The sequence below is a fragment of the Myxocyprinus asiaticus genome, chromosome 2, assembly GCF_019703515.2.
Source record: "Myxocyprinus asiaticus isolate MX2 ecotype Aquarium Trade chromosome 2, UBuf_Myxa_2, whole genome shotgun sequence".
In the NCBI taxonomy this organism is placed as follows: Eukaryota; Metazoa; Chordata; class Actinopteri; order Cypriniformes; family Catostomidae; genus Myxocyprinus; species Myxocyprinus asiaticus.
In genome coordinates this window covers 24,785,697-24,798,640 of record NC_059345.1, presented here as the reverse complement: position 1 = coordinate 24,798,640, position 12,944 = coordinate 24,785,697, and the positions used below count along the sequence as shown (strand labels likewise).

At 37.6% G+C, this 12,944-nt stretch overlaps 1 protein-coding gene across 10 annotated transcripts in view; it reads left to right on the top strand.

Moving 5' to 3' along the window:
- The window catches only part of LOC127414715 (uncharacterized), a 48,804-nt gene that overhangs the window by 5,525 nt on the left and 30,335 nt on the right, over positions 1 to 12,944 (top strand). The gene's annotated exons all lie outside the window — the stretch shown is intronic.

The following is a 12,944-nucleotide window of genomic DNA, read 5'->3' as shown; positions in this document are numbered from 1 at the left end:
AAAGCTGGCTCACTGAACATTCGTTTGTCTGTCCGAGGAATCTGAACGGTTTTATATCAGCTCGATTTGTTTTTTGGAAGATCACACCTTTGAGACAGTTCCATGAATGAATCTACATGTTCTTTGTGTTCATTCTTCCTGTTGGCTGGGGTTTATTGTATTTTCTGTTATGTAATTTTGCCTCACAAATTTGTGAGGCAAAATTGAGCAATCCGATGGCAAAGTTGTCGTGGGGGCTCATGGGCGTTCACGGACCTTTTGAGTTTAGAGGGATTGTCGCCGGTTGGCGCTTTCATGTGCGGGGTTAGTTTTTCTTTTTTCTGTTTGTTTTGTTTGGGGGAAAGTTCGGGGTTTGATTGTTTCACTAATGGGGAATGTGGTCTGTATAATTTTGCTTTTGACACACAATTTATTTTTTCTACTATATCAAAATGTCAAATGTTAATATGAGTGGATTGTCTCTCTCCACATGGAATGTAAATGGGTTGGGGCACCCCATAAAAAGAAGGAAGGTTATTACTTTTCTTAAATGTAAGAAATATGATATAGTGTTTCTTCAAGAAACACATCTCTCCCTGCAGGAAGCTGAAAAAATTGGGAAGATATGGGTGGACATGTTTTTTTTAGTGCTGGCTCAAGTAAGAGCAAGGGAGTCATTATATTGATTAGTAAACATCTACAATTCAAATGTCTCAAACAGATTAAAGATAAATTAGGAAGAGTCATTATTGTTTTAGCAGAAATTCAGGGGCCTAATTCACCTAACACTGATGATCAGGGCTTTTTTATAGATCTTGAAGGGAGGTTGCAAGCCGCTGGCACCCCTAATGATATAATATTGGGAGGAGACTTTAATCTTTTGATGGACTCAGTCCTTGATCATGATGAAGCAAAAGTGTGTAAGCCCCCTAGAGCAACATTGACGCTTCACAGGATGTGTAAAAATCTTGGTCTTGCAGATATTTGGCAACTTTTGAACCCATCTGGTAGAGACTATAAAGTTTTTTCATCAGTCCATAAGATTTATTCTAGAATAGATTTTTTTATTTATTTCTAAGTCCCTCATTTCATCTGTTGTTGATTGCTCAATTGGAAACATCTTAGTCTCAGATCACGCTCTGGTGAGTTTAGAGGTGTTGCCACATACAGAGAAAAAGAGATCATATAGTTGGCACTTTAATGTATCCCTTTTGCAAAATCCTGATTTCCAACAAATGTTAAAGACTGAAATCAATGTTTATATGGAGACCAGCTGGTCCTCAGTATCCTCTGTCGGCGTGGCTTGGGAGGCACTTAAAGTGGTTCTTAGGGGCCAGATCATACAGTATGCCTCATTCACCCAAAAATCCAAAGCACGTGAACTCGTGGTATTGGAAGGGAATATTAAAAGTGCCGAGGCAGAGCTGAAGCGCCGAATGTCGTCTAATGGCCTCAGAGAATTGACTCGTTTGAAATACAGATATAATACTATTTTATCGCGGAAGGTGGAGTTTTGGTTATTCAGGGCATGACAGTCATACTTTGAGTCAGGTGACAAAGCAGGGAAGCTTTTGGCTAGATATATAAAGCAGAGAGAGTCTTTTTCTACCATTCCCTCAGTGAAATCTGCTGGTGGTAAAATTTTTACCTCAGCCATTGATATTAATAATGCTTTTAAAGAGTTCTATCTTGATCTCTATGGTTCCATGTCTTCGTCAACTGATGAAGATATTAGAAATTTTGTGGAACCATTAGAACTCCCTAAATTGACGACTGAGCAAAAAAATTCTCTTGATTCTGAGATAATAACTTGATGAGGTAATTAAGGCCTTACCTACAGGCAAGGCTCCGGGGCCAGATGGTTTTGCCGCTGAATTTTTTATGATACAGAATTGGCTCCACATTTACTAGAAGTTTATACGGAATCATTAAAGAATGGAAAGCTCCCACCAACCATGACACAAGCCCGGATCAGTCTGATTCTTAAAAAAGACAAAGATCCAAGCGAGTGTAAGAGTTACCATCCAATTTCCCTGATCCAGCTAGATGTAAAAAATTTGTCAAAAATTTTGGCTAACCGATTAAGTAAAGTAATGACATCTCTTATACATATAGATCAAGTGGGGTTTATTCGGGGCCGTAGCTCTTCTGACAACATTAGGCGTTTCATCAACATCATGTGGTCAGTAGCGAATGATCAGACTCCAGTCGCTGCCTTCTGCGTTTGATCTGCACCAAAAAAGCATTTGATATGGTAGAATGGGATTATCTTTTTAAGATTTTGGAAATGTATGGGTTCGGGAGTACATTTATTGGTTGGATTAAGTTACTTTATAGACTCCCTATAGCGGCGGTACAAACGAATGGATTAATTTCAGATTATTTTACTCTGGATAGGGGCACCCGGCAGGGTTGCCCTCTTTCTCCATTATTGTTCTGTCTTGCTCTGGAACCATTAGCACTGCGATAAGAGAGGAGGATGATTTTCCAGGGGTGATGGCAGGCGGTGTGGCGCATAAGATTTTGCTTTACACAGATGATATTTTATTATTCGTCTCCAACCCCACTAGATCTATGCCTTGCCTCCACAGGATGATCAATTCCTTCTCTAAATTTTCGGGATACAGAGTTAATTGGTCTAAATCCAAAGCTCTGGCTCTGACAGCGTTCTGCCCAGTAACGGCTTTTCAGCCAGGCACTTTTCGGTGGCCCAAACAGGGCATTAAGTATTTGGGTATTTTATTCCCAGCAAATTTATGTAATTTAGTTAGAGTTCATTTTGACCCTTTAATAAAAAAGTTTTCGAGTGATGTGGAAAGGTGGGCTTCATTACATTTATCTATGATTGGAAAGGTTAATGTTATAAAAATGAATTGTATTCCAAAATGTAACTACCTATTACAGTCTCTCCCTATTGAAGTTCCCCTCTTTTATTTTAAACAATTTGATAGTATTTCTAAATCTTTTATCTGGAATGGTAAGCACCCTTGAATGCATTCTAACAAGTTACATAGGCCAATTGACAAAGGTGGGTTAGGTTTCTCCAAAATATTGTTTTATTATTATGCTTTTGGTCTCAGACAGTTGGCACATTGGTTGCTTCCACCTGAAAGAGCTCCTCCCTGGCTCTTTATTGAATCCTTGCCCATATCTTGACCAGTCTCATGATTGGCAGGCAAATAATTTTAAGGGGATGGAAGTTGGATGGAGCACCCTAATTTTTGGAGCGGTGTGTGGAAATGGGGAGGGTGGCTGCTTTCGAGGAAGTGCAGGACTCTCAGGGAGGGGATGTGGAGAGTGTAGTTTAGTTTAATTATGTATATTATAATTTCTTTTCTTTTTTTTTTTTTCTTTTTTTTTTGGTTGTGGGTGTGTGTCTGGTATTATGTGGGACCACAGGGGTGTTCATTGGGGGTCGGGGTGGGGTTGGTGAATGGGGAGGGATATTAGTGGGGTTTAAATGAGATGTTGATTCATTGTATATGTGTTGGGTTTTTCTTTGTGATGTGTATATATATGAATCAATAAAAAATGTTAATAATAATAATTAAAAAAAGAGGATCTGAGATTACAGGGAATAACTCTTAAGAGCTTATTTGTTATTGGATCTAACATACATGTTGTGGCTTTTGATGTTTGATAAGTTTTGTTAGCTCTTCATGACCTATGACAGTGAAGGATTGAAATTGCTCGTGAGGAAAATTATGAGATACTGTTTTCTGTGGTACTGTGACAGACGATTGCATAATTCCAATTTTATTTCTGATTATTTAAATTTTATCAATAAAGAAATTCATGAAGTCATTTCTATTGTGCTGCAACGGAATATCTGGTTCAGTCAAGGCTTTATTCCTAACCAAGTCACAGTAATGAATAAACACCTAGTATTGTTGTGGTTATTTTTTTAAATATGCTGACCTGGCAGCTTTTAGTGCCTGTCTGTAGCTACAGACACTATCCTTCCATGCACCACGAAATACCTCTAATTTTGTATTCTTGCACTCCATTTTCCGAGCTGCTCTCTTAAGAGCATGAGTGTGATAATTGCACCATGGTGCAGGCTTTTTTCTTTAATTTTCTTTAAGGGGGGGGGGGGGGGGGGGGGTTCTACCTGAACGATAGCATGGTGTAGACTAAGTAACATTAGCTTATCGTAGCATACAAGAGGCGAGGTAAAGATCTGAGATGTCATCGCTTTGTGGCAGAATATCTATAGTATCAATATCAACTCCATATGACAGAATTAAATCTAGCGTATTATTATGGTGACAAGTTAGTCCTGTCACATTTTGTCTGACTCCAAGAGAGTTTAGAATATCAATAAATGCTAATCCCAATGTGTCATTTTCATTGTATATGTGAATGTTGAAGTCACCAACAATTATATCTCTATCCACAGTAACTACTAGATCTGATAGAAACTTTGAAACTTCAAAGTTCAAAAGACTTAATAATTTCACATAATTTACAATTAGTGCTTTGGCTGAAAGAGATCTAATGTTTAGTAGCCATTTCCTTTATATGATGTTTTTCTTCTATTTTTTATTTTATTTTATTTTTCAAGTTTTACCATAATCAAATTTTTTCTAAATGATTTAGGGAGGGGTTTGTGTTTGGTAGACACAGTCTCTATGTGATATCTAGGTGATACAGTCTCTGTGTTGCTGTTTATGTGACCTGTGTCACATCTCAAGGCAGCTTGCAGACGTTTGGATTAGCCAGTTTGTCTGCTTCCTGACCTGGGCCCCAGTTATACTATCACTATTAAGACTAAGAGCCAAATTACTAGAGAGGAGAGCAGCACCTTCCATGGAGGGATGGAGTCCGTCTCTCTTTAGCAGGTCAGGACTATCCCAAAAAATCTTCCAATTATCTATAAATCCTATGCTATTCTCCAGACACCACTCAGACATCCAGCCATTCAATGACACTAATCTACTATAATCCTCGTCACCACAATGAGCAGGCAGGGGGCTAGAGCAGTGTCTGACATCGTTTTTGCCATTTCACACAACTCATTAACATTATCTTTAGTGATCCCCGACTGGAGAAGCCAGACATCGCTAGTGCCAACATGAATAACAATTTAAAAAAATCTACGTTCAGCATTAGCCAGCACTTGTAAATTTGATCTGATGTCAGATGCTCTGGCACCGGAAATGCATTTAACAGTAGTGGCTGGAGTCTCTATTTCCACGTTCCTTTCAATAGAATCTCCTAAAACCAAGGCTCTTTCAACATGATTCTCAGTGGGTGCATCACTGAGTGGGGAGAATCTATTGGAAACCCTAATAGGAACAGGAGAGTGGTGTCGCTTTGCTGAGCGAGTATGCCGCCGAGACGTCACCCAAATGCCCTGCTGTGAGGGCTCTACAGCCGGAACAAAAGTGTGTGTTGCTTGCTGTACTGCCTGCATCCAAAACAGTATCTACCGGTTTCTCTTTCTCACTGACCTCCACTAGCGTTCAGATGCGTGCCTCTAACTCATTAACCTTCTCCGTCAACCTAACAAATTCCTTACATTTATCACATGAAACCCCTCACTGCTGACGGAAGAAGCTATAGTAAACATGTGGCATGCAATGCAGGAAGTAATAATATGAGCGGATGCCATGACTTAACGCAATTGTTTGTTGTTGTTGTTATGGTTGTTCTTGAGCGGCAAGGGTTTGAGTAGAACAAGCAGAACAAAATGAAGCACGCGGTAAAATAAAACAATGAGCATAGAGGAATAAGCAATGCTAAGCAGGCTAGCAAGCTACAATCAAACAGACTTGTGCACCGTGCCGGCAACAACCGGAACAGGATCTCTGGGTTTAAATAAGGTGAAAGATAATCACCTCCTTAAATAACGGTATGTGATGTTTTATATTCCGTTTATTTTTATGTTATAAGTTATAAGCGTAAAAGTAGCATACATAAACACCAACATAATTGTCAAAGAAATATACTTGCCTATTACTCACTATGTTTTTGTCTGTGAGTAAAACAAATAAGCTGGTTTTAGTCATCTCTTTGAGAGCTTTCCAACAACATATAGTGCATGGCTATTTGATGAGATTGATGTCTTTACTGATTACAATAATATGTACAGTGCAATTTGTTTTAATGAATTAATCCAAACGGATCACTTCTGATTTGTTTGCAAATTTCAAAGCACTTGTTCTGTTTTGGTCATAATGCCTACATACATTGTAAAGTAGAGCTTCTAAGCTTTCAAACAATACATATTTTGTGTTGGTCAAGACTAGTTCACTAGACTAGTTCAAAAAAAAAAATAATTCTCGCTGGCCCATCCGAACTTAAAGGGTTAATGCATTTGGTATAATGAACTTACAATTAAATCATATTTACAGCATTAATCTATGTTAATGTTTCATTTAAATATACTATTGTTCATTGTTAATTACTGTGTGTTCATATTATTTTGCCTCATGTTAATTTATACTTGAAAATGAACATTAATCAAGATTAATAAATGCTGCAAAAGTATTGTTAGGTGATCTCATTTAGTTTCAATGAGCGTTCATAAGACCGGAAGAAATCATGTACACAACTGAGTGGCGAAAGCTCACGTGCGCCATCCTGTGCACCTAACCAATCAGCTCCCTAGCTCCCTATACTGAGACTGCCCTTAAAATGGCTGACTCCTTGAGCAGTGCCCTGACTATTGAACTAGGGAGCTTATTGAGATGCACCCTTAGATTATAGATATACTTATAATCCATTCAATACTAAAAAGGATCAATAAAACGTGACGTCATCCATAGCAACATGGTCAACTCTGCCTTACTCTTATATTGAGATTTCCATAGTAAAACTTGATCTTAGCAGTTTTGTGAATAGGTTTTAAGCAAAAACTCTTAACTAGGAACTCTTTGGAGAACTCCTAATGGTAAGATAAACATTTTTGTGAATGCGGGCCCAGGTTTCTAAAAACAAACTATGGAATGTGTAATAAAAAACAATATCTTAAATGCATAGAAACTAAAACAATCTCTATAAAAGTGACTTATATTCCCCAAATATACACTATTTAATATTCTTATAATAATAGTAACATTACCATTACCGTTGTGAACAGTGTTTACCTGTTTACCTCGTCACTGCAGTTTAGAATGTGGGGGCTGTTTAGTCTGGGTCCAACTAGCTTCAGCACAGAGCCTTTAAGGTTCCTTTGGGGGTAATTCTGGGTCTAATTCAAACTGGTTGCACGACTGATACCGTGCAAACCTCCATTCATATTTATCTGCATAACCTCCAATGATACTGTTATTTATTTATTTCCGAAGGCGATGTTTCATAAGCCAAGCTGCATTGTTTGGACAAGCTACTCAGAAAAATATAGCTATTTAAGCTACCAACTACTCATAAGAACAATTAGCTAAGCTAAGCTGAAAGCCACACTTCAGAGAAAGTAGCAGTACACTACAAGCTACATGCCAAAAGTAGCTTGCTACATTTAAGCTACTTCATTTATTTTTACAACCAGATGCACAAAGCACAGGCTACAGTCATAGACAAACTCCCCCAGATGAAGATAGACAGGTGGTCAATTCATTAAATTATAAGCTTTTTCCTTACAAAAGCAGTTTATTCAGCTTCGGGAATCATGTCCTTCATAGACATCCATTCAAAAAGAATGGCCTCTTGTCTCCTCGCCAGTGTAGAATGTCTATGGGACCGTTGCATTATGCTATTCTACGCTAACCTTGTAGGCTCACCCTTCAGACAGGCTCCGACAGAGAAGCGCGAGCATAGGGCAGGTGCGTATACTTGTGAAACAGCCTCAAGCTCTCAAACGTGAATTTTGGAACCCTTATCACAGACCTGTTATGATGCGTTTCCACCTTCTTTAACAATGTAAACGCAAATGTAAAAGCTATCTTTTTTATATTTCCAATGTAAAAAATATATTGAATGTGAATTTATATCATTATATTTTGTATTATATTACCCTGGAGTATGTTTTAAAAAAATCACTTACTGCAGCTGCAATGAGACCTCTAACACAGCTGCTGAGAGAGTGACAGAAAATTTTGCATATTTATTTACTGCTGTATGTTATCTGTTATGTCTATATTTTTATCTTTTTTGCAAAGCTGTGAAAACGTAATGGCTGATTTTTTAAATTTTGCTGTTGGAGCAAACGGGTAAGCAAAAATGAAATTTGCTGTGGTCTCCCATTCACCCCTGTTCAAGTTTACCCTGCAATGCTTCTACTTCCGCTCTCCAACCCGGATATGTGAAAAGGGTCTGCAGTGAGAAGCATGGCGCGATTCGCGGAACCCATGTTAATTCAGCACGGAATTTTCCAAGCAGCTATAGCTGCAGGCCGGAGACCCTTCAAATGGGGGTGGAATTTCCAAAAGAGGATGGGGTTATTCCAGAATAAGGGCGTGGTTACTCCAAAAGGGGGTTGCGCCAACTCCAAAAAGGGGCGTCACTTCCACTCACGGTTAAAGTTAGGGGAAGGGTTAGGGAAGGGGCTCCCTATATCTTAAATGGTGGTTTGGAGCTCCCACCCCTTTTTGGAGCACTGCCTGCAGCTATATCTTTCTTGAATGTTCTGGTGCAAACCTGTGTATAAATCCATGGTGAGTAAACTAGATTAAAACTACTTTAAAAGGCCTGACATTCTAAACAGCATTGACATGATGAACAGGAGAAAACATTAAAAAACACTAAAAGAAGCTCAATGCATTAGTCTCGGTCCATGTAGTGTTAGCTTGAACTTGAAGCCCCAACTGAGAGAGGCCAGCTTAAAGGGATAGTTCACCGAAAAATGAAAATTCTCTCATCGTTTACTGACCCTCATACCATCCCAGATATGTATGACTTTCTGTCTTCAGCAGAACACAAATTAAGATTTTTAGAAGAATATCTCAGCTCTGTGGGTCCTTACAATGCAAATGGATGGTGATCAGACCTTTGTAGCTCCAAATATCACATAACAAAAACATAAAACTAATCCATATGACACCAGTGTTTAAATCTATATCTCCAAAAGCAATATGATAGATGTGGGTGAAAAACAGATCCAAAAGTCCTTTTTTACACTTTTACTTTTACATCTGAAAGCCACATGTGGTGCCTGATTAGTTTCACTTTCATATCTGAAAGTAAAAGTGAAAGTGGAGATTTAGAGTAAAAAAGGACTTGCATTGTAAGGACCTGTAGAGCTGAAATATTCTTCTAAAAATCTTTGTGCTTTGCTGAAGAAAGAAAGTCATACACATCTGGAATGGCTTGAGGGTAAGTAAATAAGCAGAGAATTTTCATTTTTGGAGGAGCTATCCATTTAATGAATTAACTGTGTAACTTTTTAAATAGTTCAAAAATCATTATTGCTACACAGACAGCAGCTCTAAACATTTTTAATAAAACAGCACCTATACACTGATGAGCTAAAACATTATGACCACCTGCCTAATATTCTGTTGGTCCTCTGCGTGCCACCAAAACAGTGCCGACCCGCTGAGGAATGGATTCTGCAAGACCCCTGAAGGTGTCCTGTGGTTTCTGGCACCAAGACATTAGCTGCAGATCTTTCAAGTCCTGTAAGTTGCGAGGTGGAGCCGCTGTGGATTGGACTTGTTGGTCCAGCACTAGGGATGCACCGATACCACTTTTTCTCTTCTGATTCCGATATAGGAAATATCAGTATCTGCCGATGCCGATACCAGTGTTGTTTTTTTGCATAATCAGTTTAGAATATCTTTACATTGTTGTGTGGAACTAATTGGGAGTGCTCTTTAATATGTAAAGAAACACAAACCTCTAACTACACATTATTTCAATATAAATCTATAGCTTTTTAATAAACACTTTATTATTAACTAGTATACTGGATAATGTAGCAGCAAAATTAACAGTAATTCCAGTCTTCAAGTCTTAAGTAGTAAAGAAACCAGTGTTTTATTTTTGCCTTTTTTTTTTTTTTTTTTTTTTTATGTTTCAACTTGTATCTGGACTTTAAAGGATTCAGATGTCTTTTTTGTTCAATTTAGTTGTAAGACATCAGTCCACTTTTCATTCACACAGTTATTTTTTGGAACCCATTCAACTTAAATATTGTTACAAATTGTAAACAAATACTACTAATCATAAATTGTTATTAGTATTATTATTATTTACTTTTAATTTTAATTTTAAATACAACAGTAATATATTTAAATCGTGCAATTTTTAAACCTCATGCTTTTATTTTGACATTCTAATCTCTCCAGGAAGTCCTGTATGTGTCTGTTTGTTGGCAAGTTCACAGTAGTTTAATTCGCTTCTTATTAAAATTCTGGTAAAATGCTCCTTCAGTGCCATTCTAAATGCATATTATAAGTGAACCGAACTATTGAGCATCTACATCTGAGATGCTGTTCTTGAGTAGCCCTCAAATATTGCGCACCACTGTGAAGGCCTTTTGTGATTCACAGAGCTGTCGCACGTCTTCGTTCAGGTGGCTTTGAATAAAATGCACGAGTCATATGAACTGCTTTAATGTTGTTTTTATGGTTCTTTTATGTCATTTTTGGAGCTTGACAGTAACGAACATGACTAACACACAGTATCGGATTTGGATCGGGCTCGTCTTCAGTATCGGAGCCGAAGCCGATCCAGGTATTGGATCGTTGCACCCCTATCCAGCACATCCCACAGATGCTCAATCAGATTGAGATCTGGGAAATTTGGAGGCCAGGGCAACACCTTGAACTCTTCATCATGTTCCTCAAACCATTCCCGAACAATGTATGTAGAGGGCACATTCTCCTGCTGAAAGAGGCCACTGCCATCAAGGAATACCATTGCCATGAAGGGGTGGTCCTGGTCTGCAACGATGTTTAGATAGATGGCACGTATCAAAAATGATATCTACATGAGTTGGCCGGACCCAAGGTTTCCCAGCAGAAAGTTGTGCAGAGCATCTCACTCCCTCCACCGGCTTGTTGTCTTCCCACAGTACATCCTGATGCCATCAATTCCAGTTCCGTCACTTGCGTGCCCATTGTAGGTGCTTTCGATGGTGGACAGGGGTCATCATGGGCACTCTGACCGGTCTGCTGCTATGCAGCCCCATACGCAGCAGGCTGTGATGCACTGTGTGTTGTGACACATTACTCCTGTAACCATCATTAAAATTTTCTGTGACTTGTGCCACAGTAGACCTTCTGTCGGCTCGGATCAGACAGGCCTTTGTTGCCCTCAATGAGCCTTGGACACCCAACACCCTGTCGCCGGTTTTGATGTTTGTCCCTTCTCAGACAACTGTTGGTAGGTACTCACCACTGCTGACCGGGAGCACCCCAAAAGCCTTGCTGTTCAGAGATGCTCTGACCCAGTTGTCTGGCCATAACAATTTGGCCCTTGTCAAAGTCACTCAGGTCTTTACTCCTGCCCATTTCTCCTGCATTCAACACGTTGACTACGAGAACTGATTGTTCGCTTACCATCTAATCTACCCAGACCTTGACATGTGGCCTTGTTAGGAGATGATCAACGTTATTCGCTTCACCTGTGAGTGATCATAATGTTTTGGCTCATCAGTGTATATTATTGATTTACTGTATTTTCAAGGCATTTATGAGATTAAAATACATTATTTTACAGCATTTTTCACTATTCACAAAATTCATCCACGCACAATGAAATATATGGATATTTTGGTCAGCAAAATGTTTTGTTTATAATTTAATTATATACTGTAAAATGTATTATTCAATGGCAGAGTTTGTGTATGAAGTTCAAATTAATGTAATGAGTTGAATTTAGTTGGTTATGATGTTTTTTAATTTATTAAATTTTTTGTGAACTACTGGGTAACAACCATTTCCTCCTATAAAAAATAAAATAAATAATAATAATTATAAATTACCAAATGAAACAATTTTATAAATTACCAGAACAAAAACAAAAAACATTAAATTAATTAAAAAAAAAAAAAAAACATTATTAGGCCTATGTATTATTGCCTATTATTGTCTATTATTGCACTTATTTTAATTAACCTTGCCCTATAATTCTGTGAAAAAAAAAAAAAAAAAAAAAATACATTCTCAGAATGTTCTACACTTTTTTTTTTAATCAAAACTAGATAAGACTGTCAAAATTATATGTCTAATGCAGAGTTCACTTTTAGAAATACTAGCGTTTGAATTTAAGATTTTAAATCTTCCTCTATTCGCATTTGCTGAGCTTCTTCATCTGCAAATGTATAATGCATAAATTAGCCTATAGCACTAAAATAAATTTAGATGGCAATCGATTAAAGTCAAACTACGCAATATTAACATGTTGATTAGTTCAGTTGGTGTTTTACGTCATTAAAAGTTCAGTTCTATTTAATGCAAGACATAATAGCCTACAGTTAAGATTGAGATGCATTAGATTAGAATGTTGATATGATTATTCAAAATATTTAATAGGGGATATACACTACCGTTCAAAAGTTTAGGGTCACTTACTCATTCTTTATTTATTTATTTTTCACATTTTAGAATAAGAGTAAAGTCATCACAACTATGGAATAATAGAAATGGAAATATGGGAATTATGTTGTGACTAAAAAAATCAAAAATAAATCAAAACTGTGTTTTATTTTAGCATCTTCAAAGTGGCCACAATTTGCCTAGAATTTGCAGACATGTACTCTTGGCATTTTCCCAACCAACTTCTTGAGGTATCACCCTGGGATGCTTTTTAAACAGTATTGAAGGAGTTCCCATCAATTCTGGGCACTTATTAGCTGCTTTTCTTAATTATTCGGTCCAAGTCATCCATTTCAAAAACTTTTTTTTTTTTTTAATAAAATTTTAGTTTTGTAATTAAATCATATGTTGGCACAGTTATATTTTTGTCTACAAAGCTAATTTCAAACATTTAAGCATACGTCTTCAGATCAAAAGGTTTTTAAGATCATGAGAAACATTTCAGGCAAGCGACCCCAAACTTTTGAACGGTAGTGTATGTAT